The 13209-nt window shown below is 44.5% G+C and overlaps 1 protein-coding gene across 2 annotated transcripts in view; it reads left to right on the forward strand.

Moving 5' to 3' along the window:
- ARRB2 (arrestin beta 2) overlaps positions 1-13209 on the forward strand; it is an 893685-nt gene that overhangs the window by 158291 nt on the left and 722185 nt on the right. The gene's annotated exons all lie outside the window — the stretch shown is intronic.

Raw genomic sequence — 13209 nt, forward strand, 5'->3', positions numbered from 1 at the left:
CTCTTCCCCCATCCCTCTCTTCCCCATCCCTCTCTTCCCCCATCCCTCTCTTCCCCCATCCCTCTCTTCCCCATCCCTCTCTCCCCATCCCTCTCTCCCCATCCCTCTCTCCCCATCCCTCTCTTCCCCATCCCTCTCTCCCCATCTCTCTCTCCCCATCTCTCTCTCCCCCTCCCTCTCTCCCTCTCCCTCTCTCCCCCTCCCTCTCTCCCCCTCCCTCTCTCACCCCCCTCTCTCCCCCTCCCTCTCTCCCCCTCCCTCTCTCCCCCTCCCTCTCTCCCCCTCCCTCTCTCCTCCCATCCCTCTCCCCCATCCCTCTCTCCCCATCCCTCTCTCCCCCATCCCTCTCTCCCCCATCCCTCTCTCCCCATCCCTCTCTCCCCATCCCTCTCTCCCCCATCCCTCTCTCCCCCATCCCTCTCTCCCCCATCCCTCTCTCCCCCATCCCTCTCTCCCCCATCCCTCTCTCCCCCATCCCTCTCTCCCCCATCCCTCTCCCCATCCCTCTCTCCCCCCATCCCTCTCTCCCCCCATCCCTCTCTCCCCCATCCCTCTCTCCCCCCATCCCTCTCTCCCCCCATCCCTCTCTCCCCCCATCCCTCTCTTCCCCATCCCTCTCTTCCCCATCCCTCTCTTCCCCATCCCTCTCTTCCCCCATCCCTCTCTTCCCCATCCCTCTCTTCCCCCCATCCCTCTCTCTCTCTCTTTCCCCCATCCCTCTCTCTCTCTCTTTCCCCATCCCTCCCTCTCTCTCTTTCCCCCATCCCTCTCTCTCTCTTTCCCCCATCCCTCTCTCTCTCTCTTTCCCCCATCCCTCTCTCTCTCTCTTTCCCCCATCCCTCTCTCTCTCTCTTTCCCCCATCCCTCTCTCTCCCTCTTTCCCCCATCCCTCTCTCTCCCTCTTTCCCCCATCCCTCTCTCTCTCTTTCCCCCATCCCTCTCTCTCTCTCTTTCCCCCATCCCTCTCTCTCTCTTTCCCCATCCCTCTCCCTCTCTCTTTCCCCCATCCCTCTCCCTCTCTCTCTCTCTTTCCCCCATCCCTCTCCCTCTCTCTCTCTCTTCCCCCATCCCTCTCCCTCTCTCTCTCTCTTTCCCCCATCCCTCTCCCTCTCTCTCTCTCTTTCCCCCATCCCTCTCTTTCTGCCCCCCCCCCTGCCCTCCTAGATTGGCACTCTTTTCTCAACCCCCCTCACCCCCCAACCCCTTACTTGCTCACTCTGTACACACTCTGAATCCTCCCCCAGATTCTACATCCCCATCTCTGGTCTTTTGGTCCTCCTTCACCTGCTCCAATCTCACCCATAAACCTATAACTACCAAATTAATTTGCTGGCATTTTATAGCCCTACCTTTCCTACCTAGAAGCTTCTCTCTACTCCCATTAGCTACTCAATTCAGCGAATTCCTGGAGCATATCTGTCTGATCCCCTTGTGGGCTAGGCACCTCTAGCCCAAACTCTCTTTTCAGCTTCCATCATTACCATGCAATCACTGCAGTAGTTTGTTTGCTGCTGCCATTCTGAGTCAAGCAATTCTTTAACTACAAAGGTTTTGGGTAGGGTTCCCTGGTCTTCTCTGCCTAGCAGGCCCCTGCTAGATCCTCTGTGGCTGCCTCACTGCTCCTTTATACACAGTCAGCTTCTGCAGGGGGCTGCTTAGTCTTTCCAATTTGGGTAACCAGTTCATTCCTCCTGTTCAAGAGTGGGTTTTGTCGTTTGCCCATGTGTACTGATACATTTAGTTTATTTCAGACAGTATTGCTTTATGGGAACTATTATCCATCCTAGAGTTCTGAAGAGTCTGTTGTATGTTGGTCATATTGTTGTTCCTTGGAAACCATCTGAAAAAATAGAATGCCACATGTCCAGAGCAGAAGCTGATTATATATTGGGTCCCCCGTCCCACTGCCTAAGCACAGTTCCATGCATACCAGGTAAAAGGATCCCACTCAGATCCCCCCACAAAACGTCTTGCTCTGGTGTTGCCCTGGAAGGCTGCCTAACCCATGATCAGCAGGGTCTCTGCCCCCCCCCCCCTTTGACCCTTGACAGGGTTAAGACCATGACACTACGACATGTGCTGCTAGATGCTGACACATGGATCCTCCTGGGACAAAGAAAGATGACAACACTGTTAGTTCACCGTCTACTGGGGTTTGTCATAGGAATTTTAACTCAAAAAATTATCTTTCCAAAGATCAGGATGTTTCTCCTTAAATGGTAGTGGGTCCCTTACCCTTCAGAGACAATCCCCTTTTCCAATGTCTTCCACAATATGCAGGTTTCTAGGCCGTCCCAGCCTCTGAGGTAAGTATCCCCTAGTTCTTAAGAGTTCAAATCGTGGTTGCCTTACTCCTGGTCATTAGACTTATTGGTTTGAACGTGATGCAGGCTTTCTGGGGCCCACATCCCAGAACTCGTTTTTTTGCAAAGTCTAATTGGTTAGGGTATGTAGTTGACAGGTAAAGCTAGAGTTGTCTTTGGGGATTGACTTGGCCCAATCAGCCTTCTGGAGCATTACCTCGTAATCCTTTCTCTGTCCTAGTCTTATTCCTCCTTCCACCATCTGGTACTGCATAGAGCCTGCCTGCCTGCTCTGGCTATTTTAAGTGTGGTCCACTTTTCTCACATTTATCCACCTCTCGGGATGTTAAACTTTAATCTGCTCTGGCCTTGTATTGATATTTTAATAATTAACAAATGACAAATGATTAGATCAATATAACAGTAGGTCAATTGTGAGTGATGAAGAGAAAAATATAAAGTGATAAAATTTATCGAAAATCATCTTGAGTGAGAGAATTATAACAGTGTGGTATGTATACAGTGTTCAGATAGATTAATGACCTAAACATCATATGAGGATTATGATGGCACAAACAAGGGGTAGACAAACTAAAGACAAACAAAGTGGAGGGTGAGGGAGCAATTCAGAACAGCAAGATTTGGGTACAGGATATAATTGTACACATGTAATCATTAATTTGAGGTAATGAAATATTTGATATTCATGAACCATGAGTGGACATATTGTGATACGAGAGATAATCCGAAAAAAAGACCATTTAACGTCATGTTTAGATTTAGCCTTGAGACGTGCTGCCATGCAGTGTTCCAATCTGTGGATGTGTCATATGATGTTCCACCAACACTTAACAGTGTGGCAGTAATTAACTTGATAGCAATCGCAATAAACAACATGGGCAGGGTGTGATTATTTTTTTTAAAAATTAATTATTTTTTTATTTTTTTCGTAATATTAAGGGCTAGGCTTCCCAGGAGTGTGTTCGAGAGATTAACCTTAACAATGATATCCCGAAAGAATGCACAGAGGGACACTGAAAGAACATATTACAGTATGATCCAGCGATGGTGCTACAAGTCCTGCAGTTTCCATCTGTTCCAAATTTGGTTTTCAAGAGGAGTATTAGAGTGATCAAGGCCATGTGAAGGAAGAAAAATAGGTTTTGGGAAATGTTGGCAGCAGTGGAGACAGTTTTGACCTTTAGACTAGAGGGATTCCCATGTTTTGTTATCAAACACTTTCCAACTGTCCATTTCCAGGGCTAGCAATAATATCATGGACCCACAAAGTTTATCTTCATTGATTGAACCATGGACCGATGGGTCTCCTGTATACATGCAATAGAGGGACCACATTGTTTGAGGTGTGAGAGAATCTTAAATCGCTTAATTAGGTTGTTAATCCCTTTCACATTCCAGGATATGCATTTAAACGTACTAATTATTGATAAAAGATGCTATTAAAAATGAACAATACATTTAAGACATAGCAATTGAATGAAGGAAATACCCGTCGTAGAATGATGTCGGAAAAAACAAACATATACATGTAATTATTTGAATATTGTACCAATTGAGAGGGCACATGACACATAAGAGGAATACATAAGGAAGGTGGGAAGACAAACAACCCTGACGTGCGTATGACATGACAGTAAAATTAGAGATGTAGCAAAAAAGAATGAGGAAAACAAGAAGTGCTAACGGATAGAAAAATTAGTCCTGCGGGTTAAAGAGCACTTGAGCCACAGCAACCATGCCCGCGAGTTATACCAAGGGTAGCAAAACATAAAGTCGATTCCCGCAGCAAAAAATGGGGGGCTGTGTCATAATGAGATCTGCTTTACTGAGTGAATAGTCATGTGGCAGAAGTAGAGGACAAGGGCAGAGTACAAGTGTCCATGCTATTGGCTTTGAGGGATCTTTTTAAGGTCTGCAGGATCATCGAAGACCGATGTTCTTCCATTGTGTGTGACTTTGAAGGAGCAAGGATCGAAAAGGCCATGATGTTCAGTTGCTTAAGTGCAGGACGATATGAGAGGAATTCCATGCGCTGCAGAGCCATATTCTGGGTGACGTCCTACGAAACGTAAATCCAGCTGCCTTGCCAGATGAGATTGCGCTTTTCTTTAGCTTTGGAAATGAGCTGCAGCAGAGTATATTCCAGTAGTAAAAAAATAGTGCGTTGCATAGGATGTTGAGCATGAGCTGATTTTTAGTAGCCCAATCCTGTGTGCCGTTGAATAGTGAGGACGATGTCTGATGGAATATGAAGAAGGGATGAAAGCATTTTCTGTAAAAATAAGATGGCGTCCTTTTCTTAGCATCCTTCAAGAAGGCCAGAGATATCGAGGTTATTCCTTCTACCTCAATTTTCCAGTTCTTCGTTGTGTTTCTGGAGCTCTTTAATGGTAGTTTCAAGTGCACTCTAGGAGAGAGATCCTCCACCACCAGGTTTACTTTTTTTTTCAACCTCTATTCTATTTTCGAATACGCACCATCTGTCATTGAGTTGCTGCCGCTTTGAGTTGGTGGTTTCTATAAAGGGCATTAAAGACCTGATCTCCTGAAGTAATAATTCCATGCTGGGCAGCTGGAGGTGGAGATTTGCTTTTATGCCTGTTAAGTGTGGCAGGGGATGTGGCTGACTGGGCATCACCGTGAGGTTGTACTGATTTTTGCTTGCCTTTTCCTGAGGCCATGATGCTTAAATTTATTTCTTTTCCCCTTTTTTACTTATTTAGTATAGTCCGTTGAAGTGACAGAATGTGGTGGATTGGCTAAGCAATGGCAAATATATCAGTCAAGTTTGCCACAGTTTGAGGCTAGGAATATATTTAGCAGCCTCATTGTGAAAATAAAAATAATAAGAGATTCTCACTGCAGTGTGAAGCAGTTATTGCTGAAGAAGTGCCTTCAATACCAATTTGTAAGGCTTCTTTTCCACTATTGTGCATATTGTTTTTAGGCCAGCAGATGGTGTACGTGAGAGGCCTGGCTCCGGAGACCTCTGGTGTTTCCTGACGGGGCAGCCTAAATTCTAGTCTGTTGTGCCAGCTTTCAGAGAGCAACTGACGTAGCGAAGCAGAGGATCCCCACGTATGCTTGGGAGCCAGTAACTTCAAAGAAAAAGGCACTGCACTACTCCCCCAATCGAGGGCAACAACCAAGCAGGCAAAGAATGTGGTAATGGGTTGAGGAAACGCTGCGGGCATAAATTCAAAGGTGTCCGAGGCGGGAGGAGTGGGGTCAGGCAGCCATTAACGTCAGCATCAAGCCATGCCCCCTGCTCTAGTCTTTCTGCCTGCTGTTACCTCCGACCCATTGCCTACTCTGGATATTACCCCTCCTGGGATATCCTTCTCTTCCTCTGATGTTGTATCTCTAAACTCTCCGGCCCACGTTCACTCCCACTAACACCTTGTGGTATTCCTTTCTACAGCCTACAATGATTTCTCACTTGATGCCTCCCCAGTGTCAATACAGCTTTGTGGTGATGTCTACTCCTTCTAATTCTTGAGTCTTGCCAGCCCCTCCTGCACCTTGATTCTTAGCACCTCTTCTTACTTCCACTCCCGAGTGCTGATGTTACCACCTCTTCCTATAGCTTTTCTCCTGATTTTGCCACCTCCTTTTCCCCATTGTGAAGGCATCATGAAGAAAGACAGACAACAGATTCACTTTTTTTAACAAAAAGGACTTTATTTTATGTCAGGATGGATTAAGGCCTAATTTACCCTATGCTAAGGTGGGATTTCCCTACCTAAAGAAACTAAGGATAGTTTGAGTCAGTAAGTCCAACTTATGTCTGTCTGTGTCCAAAACCTATACTTTCCCTCATAGCTAAAGATATACACTGTATAGGGATGGAAGCACCAAAAGAAACAATGTTCAAAAATAATGTTCTGAGCTTCTTCCAGCTCCGACTTGGTTCAGCTTCTCTTTTCCCCCCAAGTTCAAATAGGTCCACAAAGAAAAAGAACTCTGGGGTTTCCTTCCCCAAGTGTAACATAATTCCAGGAAATCTCAGGGTTCCCTTCCCCAAGTTCAAAACAATTCCACATGGTTCAAGTCTCTAGATTTTCACCAATATTGTTAGCCTCGGTTTACACTCCTTTTGATTCATATCAAACAGAGGCGTCAGCACTTGCATCACACAGCTTTTGTCTCTGGGCTTTTCTTGGCTCTTTCTCAAGTTGCGCTAGTTGGTCTAGGTGCAGTTGTCGGAACACACGGTCCATCCATAACCAGTCACGCAACAGATAACCCTAACCCTTTGTCTTTTAACTTCTCTTGGCCTCTTTCCACACCATTACAGTTCACGCAGCCGATAACCCAGGGGACTTTGTGATTTTCTTTGTTCTTCTTAATGAACACCAGGTGTTCCACCTAGCACCAGTGTTGGCAAGTAACATCTGCCGTAGTTTCTCTTTAGCAGTTTTAGGTCTTAGGGCCTCATTACACGGACGGCGGTAAGGGTTAACGGTCACCGTTAATGGTACCGGTGACCGTTAACCCTTACCGCCTTACTACGAGGTCCCTTTGCGGGTTGGAGAATTTAACGCCTGCTTTTTGCCCCATGGGGCAAAAATGGGAATGGGGAAGGGCAATGGGGAATTACCGCCCCACCAACCTTGGAATAGGGCGGTAATTCCCCCTTTCCTCCAAGGCGGTGCCGGTATTTTACTTAGTCCACCGCCGTCCGTGTAATGAGGCCCTTAGTCACCATTTGTATATAGACAGTCTTTTGGCTTTGCCACAACTTGCATTCACGTTGTTCTGTGGTGTAGGTCGTCTTCCACCTTGCATTCACCTTGCCCCTCTGAAAGGCCTCCAGATAAGGTTTGTAACGGCCCTTTTTACGCATGAAAATCTTGTAAATACAAGCAGTTTTATTAGTTTCCTGTGTACATTTACACACCAGTATAGAGCAGAGGGCAGTGCAAAGGTCGGATTGCTTGACAGAAACTAGCACTTTTTTTATTTGCATCTACATGGATGTAATTGCAAGCCATGGAGAAAAGCCTCTAACCGATTTTATTTCTCTGAATCCTTTCAAAAAACAAAAGGAAGGGTTTCTTTCCTTTCAGCTTCTGCTGTGTTGTCTGTAGATGCTCATTGAGCAAACAGAAGCACTGCATATTTATTTTCCTAGCATTTTAGGATTGTATAATTATGAGTATGCACAGTCTAGTTTACATCCATTCAACCTTGCAGTCAATGGGGTACATTACTATAGATGGTCAGTGGCATCAGAGTCTTTGCTCAAAGGTGAGTGATTGTCATTACACCAATCGCAGGTGGTGTTGCCTCTCAAATCTTCAAGACTACAATTAAAACATCTAACACCTGACTCGTCAAGAAGTGCAAGCGGTGTTCAAAAACAAATGAGTTTCATTTGTAATTGAAATGGAAACTCAGCAAAACCTGTCCCTGTGATAATCCAGATATATGTATTTAACTTTATGTAGCGCTTCATATCTGCTTTGTCTAAAATCTAGTCAATACTCAGTTTACCGACCTCTGAAGGATGTTAGATAATAAGATAGCTCAGTCAGTTGAGCGCTCATTGCTGCAATCTGTGCATGATCTGTAGGTTGCAGGTTCAAATCCCAGCATAGCCAACTCACCCTTTCATCCTTTCGAGGTCGATAAAGGAGTACCTTTCAGGTCCTGGTGTAACATAAGGTGTTAGGTTAGGGATTGCTAATTGCCAAAAATGTCAATAGTGTTTCCTTAACACAACCATCATTTTATCCAGATACTATTGCCCCTATTGTCTGAGCTTAAGATGCACTACTTCCTGATCAGCAATAATTGGTTGAGGACTACTGTGATGCAGTTTGGAACCTCAGGAGAGGTTCTAAACTGCCTTTCATTTAAGATCTGTTCAGGTGTGGTCACAGCGCTCAAGAGCTCAAGACAAAGCAAGATAAACCAGAGGAAAAGAAATCAATATCCTGATACAAAACCAACAGAAAGAGCCAGGAACATAGTTTATTCAGATAAGTGACTGAAGTTATCAATAATTCAAAGTTTCAAGAAAGTATTTTCAATTCAGTTTAAATTTTGAAGTTGACTGTTATTTAGAGGTTCTTAGAGGAAAAGCAAGACTGTTTCCTACAGATTTGTAACTTGCTTCTCTTGTAAAGTTAACTAAAGAAAAATATTAAAAGAGTTGAAAAGTGTCAAATTTAATTGTATACTGGGGGCGCGTCTGTGTGGAAGTTACTCGTTTGCATGCCGGCATGCGCGTGAGTTCAGGAAGTTTATTTCGTTTGCAATTGCTAGTGCGTCGTGTCGTGATCCAGGCCGCGCTAGAGAAGAGGACCTGACGGCGTGAGGAAGCGTGATGTAATAAGAGGCACATGTTTAAGGAAGTCGTTATCGCTGAAGTGGCGTACCTTCAACAGTGAGGCGCGGATCAGAGGTATAAGAGATTCTAATCAGAAGTAAATGAAGCGATTTCATTTATTACGTGTTCCCGCGGCGGCATGTCTGTAAAAGGTAACACGAGGGTGCAAACTATTGTGCTGATCGGATGAAGTAGCAGTGTTCAATTAAAGATCCACTGCGTGTGTAAGCGGAACATTTCATAGATGTGGCACAATTATAAGTACATTAACTCAGGGTAAATGTACCTAGCGCAGAAAGAGAAATATTACAGGTATGAAGAGACAAGCAGTAAACTACATATGGCATAGCACAGTTATGACCAGAGAAATACATTAACAGTGACGTTTTTGGCAACATGAAGCAAGAATTCCATTTAGGGCAGAAATACAAGGCAAAATAAACTGTCTATTTTAAGGAAGGATTCATCATAAGTGACAACATTTCAAGGCAACAGAAGAGGTTCAGCAGATAGACCAATAGTCACTTTAAAAGCAGAAGTGGAGTTTGAAAACACAGAGAAGTCAGCAGTTTTGAGTATCAGCAGAATTACAAGAACCAAACTCCATTACAGACTCTCTGATAATTATCAGAGGCACACAGGTAACCAGAGGTTCTGGAGAGGTACATTCTAAGAAGTTTTAGGAAGTTTAGTTTGATGTTAACTATATGTTATTTGCAGGAATCCTGTGTTCCAGTGCGTCTAGAAGCTGAGGAAACCAGAGCTATCCTGTCCATTTATTATTTTCTCCAATACCCCTTTTCCCCCACTCTGGTCAATCCAATAGTTGTTCAGTTGACTGTTGGGTGTACTGGTTTGAGAGACTTGGTGGGCTATTTGTCTGCTCCTGCAGGATTTCGGCGCTGGGACCTGATAGTACTGACTTCGGTTTGGTGGTAATTGTGATAAATCTGTTCTATGTACTGTGCTTTGCCAAAAGCACTATAGACAAATAACCATTTCACCGTGAGATTAGGTATAGAATATAACATGGAGTCTTTTCCTCTCTGCACTGTTGCATCATAAGATTGGCATACCATTAGGTAGTAATGGCTCCAGAAAATGATGACTTTCATTAAACATCAAAAGACCAATCTGCTATTGAACCTCGAAACACACAATACAATTCATGTTTGCTTTACTATGCAATTGGCTAGGTTTTTGTGTTTTCAACATTTTAAATATATACAGGAGAAATCGAATGGCCAGACCTTAGAGAAAAAAATGCAAGGTGTATTCTGTCACAATGCAGAAAGCTGCTGCATGGTAATGATTTCCATGCAGTTTTTTCAAACGTCGGCTGGAAGTGGTTTTTACTCTCTTGAAATCACATTTACTCTCAAAGTTTAAAATTAGGGAATACAATACTCCCACCTCAAAATCTTATCTGGAGCACTGTCCCCTGAGTTCAAGTCTTTTACATTTGCTTTTCATTCAGTTCTTAAATATTCATGACAGCTTTCACTTTGTTTCTTAATGCTCTAAGCAAATTTCATTCCTTTCAGCATAGCATGTTATTCGTTTTCCACTTGTGCTATCATTTCATATGATTTCCATATTTTCTCTTTAGTTAGGTATTCAAAACATGCCTTTTTGTATTTCCCAAAATACTTGGCGCCTTTTTTCCATGATTAATTAGTTCTTCATTGTACGTCCCCAAAACACTGGGCAACTTATTCACGATTCATTATTTCTCCATTTGGGTTCCAAACCCCCTTCTTAAAAGCTTTTCGCTGGTTCGAAACATTAAATGTCTTACATTTGCCCCAGAGCACCCCAGTTCACTGTCTCACACTCACTGGAGCTTCTCTGCTTCGCTGGGCACTTTGTGCCATTCTCCGCCCTGCCCTCTGTTCCCAGATAGACGCCAGGAGCTCCAGCGAGCAGCGCTTTTTCTGCAAATCTTCTGGCAGCGTCCCATGGCAGTCAGGAGTTTTCAGTGTTCTCCAGCTGGAAACACATAGCACAGGCAATTGCTGGGGCGTTGGTCCTCTCGCGGCCCCCTCTGGTCACAGCACCTCTCTCCTCCCCTGAGAACAATCAGCATACTCTCTGCCAGTCCTGCTCCTCTTCACACGTCTGCCACCTTCTCTCCACGCAGTTTCTCCCTGCTCTGCTACTTGGGCCTGCTTTTAAGCACATATAGCCTTCCAATAGGTTGCAGGTGCGAAACGTTTGCCTGACACTCATTACACCAATTAACTAGACATGCTTGATCCTTTATAGGCATCTTCCTTGTCTCCGTACCACAGTGCTGAAACTGACTAGAAGTGTGCATTGCTCCTAGTTGCCTCTTCCTCGTCCCAGTTTTAAAGGTATACACTTTGGGGTCACAGTGTATGTTGTAGAGATAGGGGCTGTATTATATAGGGGACGCCTCCTATTTGTCTACTTTGTGATTTGATATATGTTTGAGGGCTCTAGGAATCACTAAGTTTTTAAGTGGTTCTATGTGGCCCATATAGAGAGAGGGGTCCTTCGGGGTGGGCTCTTTCTAGTTTTCGGATAATAAGGATGTTTCCATTGGTCACCCTATCAGGAGGGAAAGGGGGTCTTATGACATGATCCCATAAAAGCTTCTGAGATGGAAGGTTCATCATGAAAAGGGAATGGGGAGTACCGTGTCTCGCCTGAGGACGTTCTCCAAATCTCCTCCATCCAGGTGATCCTCCCTTGCATATCCACCCCCAGGGTCGGGAACCAGTAGTGATGGCCTTTTCCTGGGCACCTATGAAGAGGCGATCAATGGGAAAGAAGTGAGGATGTCCTCAGTTCCTCACGCTGCTCCCTCTCTCACAATCGCCTCCAATCTTAATGACTGTTACCACATCCTCCATGGCTACTGCTACCCACTGTCCAGCCATTCCCTCTATTATTACCTCTTGCTGTCCTCTCTGAACCTCTCTTGCCACCAATCTCTCCTTGACCCTCTTGGCTGTCACTGCCTCTTCTATCACCCACAATATTATCTTGTATTACTAGAATCGCAGAACAGTGAATTGTTAGCAGAGCAACGAATCAACTTGTAGAATGTCAACTTTTTACATTTTAACCAGCTGCATAGGGATGGCAGTCCTAGTTCCTACTGAACCAGGGAAATTGGAGTACAATGTGGTAAAAGTAAGGTTTTCGTCCAGATTACATTTTACACATATAAGACTCGTAAACCAAATTACTAATCTCTGGTCCATAAAGCAAAGCTGGAATTGTCTTCACTCTGTAGAAGGTGATTAGGAGTACTGTAGAGTACCTACAATATGTTTTGATGTGCTTCATTTCTGACACTAAAGCGCTGGCTTTGTCCTTTAGTCTCTGAAGAATAACTATTAAAAGTGGCCAAATCTAATTCAAAACCTAGATATTTTAGTTTTATGACTGGATAAATATGCTTTGTACCATTCTAAATGTTTTTTTATGATTACTGCTGAATGATATGATTTTTGCTTTTATTTGCATTAATAACCAAGTCATTAACTTCAGCGTATTTGACGATGGAGTTGAGACCCTATTGAGTGTGACCCATGTTTTGGGACATATCAGGTAAACTGCTCTGGTGTTAGTCTGTTGTCCTTTGTGTTGTGCAAAAGTGTTCGTGTTGGAAAGGGGGGGGAGGGGCAGTTGTTTTGAATGTCCTGCGTGAGAGGATGGGGAAAAGGTGTTGAAGGAAGGGGGATACCGCGTCTCACCAGTCAGTGTCCCACTCCCCAAGGAATCCCTCCCTCCACCCCATCCAGGTGATCCTCCCTCACTGGTCCACCCCCAGGAACTGGATCCAATAGCGATGGCAGTGTACTGGCCACCTGGATGGCAGATCCCCCCGGGGACTAGCTAGAGCAAGACCTTCAGGTTTCTCACAGACTGCCATTTGTCACAAAAGATAGTTTTATCAAATTTCTATCTCTCTCTTCATCCTGGAAAGGAGGAGGAGAGGTTACATAGACTGGACCCTATGAGGTCTCTCGGCTATTATATCTCGTTAATGTCCAAAATTCGCCAGGACGACTAATTATTCATCGGATATGCAGGTCATAAATTGGGCTTTGCAATAACTAAACCGACTTTATCCATATGGATTATTCTAGCTATACAAGAATGCTATAGACTAGCTTGTAAAGATCCCCCAGAGAGTCCAAGAGCTCACTCAACCAGGGGCATGGCTAATTCCGCTCTTCAAAGAGGAGTACCTATTAAAGACATTTGTGGGGCAGCCACATGGTCTATCATACACACCTTTGTGAAACATTACTCTCTGGACACTACTTCTATTCAAGAGAGAGCTTTCGGGAAAGCGGTCTTGCCCTCAGTCCACGATAACTGCTAAAGGCAGATATAAATTCTTTTTCCACCTCCAAGACAATTACTGCTTTGGGAGGCTATCAAAGATGAATATGTGGGAGGACAAAATCCATTTGAAGAACAACTTATGTACCCCCTTGTCACGTTCTGTCGATTGGATGTTCCTCCCACGTATTCCTCATCGCCCCTCCCAACTGAACCCGGTGCAGAGTTTAC

This window comes from Ambystoma mexicanum, chromosome 1p, assembly GCF_040938575.1.
Source record: "Ambystoma mexicanum isolate Mex_15411 chromosome 1p, UKY_AmexF1_1, whole genome shotgun sequence".
In the NCBI taxonomy this organism is placed as follows: Eukaryota; Metazoa; Chordata; class Amphibia; order Caudata; family Ambystomatidae; genus Ambystoma; species Ambystoma mexicanum.